At 36.0% G+C, this 2,163-nt stretch overlaps 1 non-coding gene across 1 annotated transcript; it reads left to right on the top strand.

Annotated features, from left to right (window-relative positions):
- The first annotated feature begins 548 nt into the window (after nucleotides 1-548).
- On the top strand, nucleotides 549-621 carry Trnat-ggu (transfer RNA threonine (anticodon GGU)). The gene has a single exon. It is a non-coding gene; the product is annotated as a tRNA-Thr (tRNA).
- The last annotated feature ends 1,542 nt before the right edge of the window (nucleotides 622-2,163 follow it).

Here is a 2,163-nt window from a genome sequence, read left to right as displayed (position 1 = left end):
CATTAGAATTTCTCCGGAAAAAATAGTGTCATCTTCTTGGATGCGACGGTTGCTTTCTGGACTACGGATAAACTCACTGAATTCGGAGAACTTCTGTCTGGAAAATGGTTCTTGGCAAAACACAGGCATCCATGTAATTAGGTTCTTTTTTATTTCTTGCCACAGTCCAAGAACCCCCCCCCCCCCCCTGAAATTGCATGATTTCAGCTGATGATCTGAAAGGCAAATACAAGCTATTAAATTGTAGTTATGTGCCCAATTTATTGATCAAATCTTTTCAATTAAGAGTATGTAACTGGACACGAAGAACCAAAACACAAAAGCTTTACCAACTTAACATGTGTAAACTATAAATGGGTCAAATATTGGTCATATTGTCAATCATATGGATATCTCAAAGTAGATGTGTGCTAGATGGAAAACAGACCTCAACTGCATTTGACAAATTTACATCATTGTCCGTTACAAAAAACTTGAACATTTTTCAGGCTTTTGAAAATCTTGTGTCACCAGGTTCACAGGTGCGTGAAATGCAGTCAATATATCGGGTCTCAATAGCTCAGTGGTTAGAGCGCTGGCACGGTACGCCAGAGGCCCCGGGTTCGAGTCCCGGTTGAGACTTGATTTTTCACCACCTGTTACATTTGGCGCTCAACGAAAATAACCCACTGTTTCCTTGGAATATGCTTCACGCATTTCCTTACTTCACATATATAATTCGAGGAGGAATTTCTACAAAGAGGGGGAATATGTCACCGGGTTCACAGGTGCGTGAAAGTCAGTCAATAACTCAGGTCTCGATAGCTCAGTGGTTAGAGCGCAGGCACGGTACACCAGAGGTTCTGGGTTCGAGTCCCGGTTGAGACTTGATTTTTCACCACCTGTGACATTTGTTAAATAGATGAAGATACATGTACCTTGAAGTAGATATCAAATGTTTTCCATTGGTGTAAAAGCATTGGTCCTATCATAAATGGTACAAAGTTTTTTTTAAAACTGTAGATCAGTTGACGTAAACATAGGTTATGCTCTCACCTCTCTTAAAATCTGCCAACGGGTTTCTTTTGTCTGTTGGCTTAATCCAAGCATTCAATGAAAGGATCTGGTGTCGATGGGCTTAAAATTACGTATCTGCTGTCTACCTGGAGCTAACTGTGACCCACATTTAATTTCGTTCAGCCCCCTTCATCTTCTATGAAAGTGTGGAAAGTATCCTTCAGTTTGTTTAACGGACAGATCTCTTTGATACGACTTTTTGTGCTCTAAAATGGATTACTGAATCACCACTTAAATCAGACAAAATAACATTTAAAAATTTCGTTCCGATAAAAAATCGTCCTGAAACTGAAGCATCCGGATATCTGAAGGTCCACTGTAGATGCGATTTAAATTATTAACATCTTTTTTTTATTGTTGTATTGTTTTTGTTTATGTACTATTTATATCCTCATCACAAAAGCGGGATAATTACTTTAAGTAATTGGTATTGACTCTAATTAACTTCTTTACCAATACAAGTTCTTTTCTATTTGATTTCTATATGAACGAGTTTCATATCTGGCAAGATTAAATTAAAGCACAGTGTGTAGTACTTATGACGTGAAAATGTTCAATACTTTTAGCAATTTATTACTGAATTGGAACAGATAGACTGATTTTCAAAATACGAGAAAAATTTACTTTCAAATAACATTCATATTTACGCATTCCTCCCAATATGTCTATTTGTCAAGAGAAATAAAACTCTCTCTCTGCTTTTGATCATCATTGACATTCACACATTTTTTACCTACCCAGTGTCCCGGTAGTGGGTCCTCCATGAAAATGTCTGTATTTGTCGTCTTCGTCAGCAACAGAAAACAGCTTTGTCCCATTAGTCAGTGTGATTGAGACATAGAGGGAGGAGTTTCTTCCCTTGGTTAGTTGATGTACTACGTTATTTCCTTAGATATTTTATCCTTGTGTAATATATAAAGAATTAATAAGGCAAAACATAATAATTTTATATTGGCATATAATTCAATATATGATTGTGAAGGTATGCAGAAATTGTAATTGTGTTTTGCATGTACTTATAAAGGTACTTTGAAAATAAGGGCTTTGAAAATAAATAAAAATCAAAATAATCGTTTTGAAATATATTTTTCATAAATTGTTATAAAC

The sequence above is a fragment of the Saccostrea cucullata genome, unplaced genomic scaffold (assembly GCF_032062105.1).
Source record: "Saccostrea cucullata isolate Sc308-1 unplaced genomic scaffold, CSIRO_AGI_Scuc_v1 ctg7053, whole genome shotgun sequence".
NCBI lineage: Eukaryota > Metazoa > Mollusca > Bivalvia > Ostreida > Ostreidae > Saccostrea > Saccostrea cuccullata.
The sequence above is the reverse complement of the archived record's forward strand: the minus strand, read 5'-3'. Positions and strand labels throughout refer to the sequence as shown.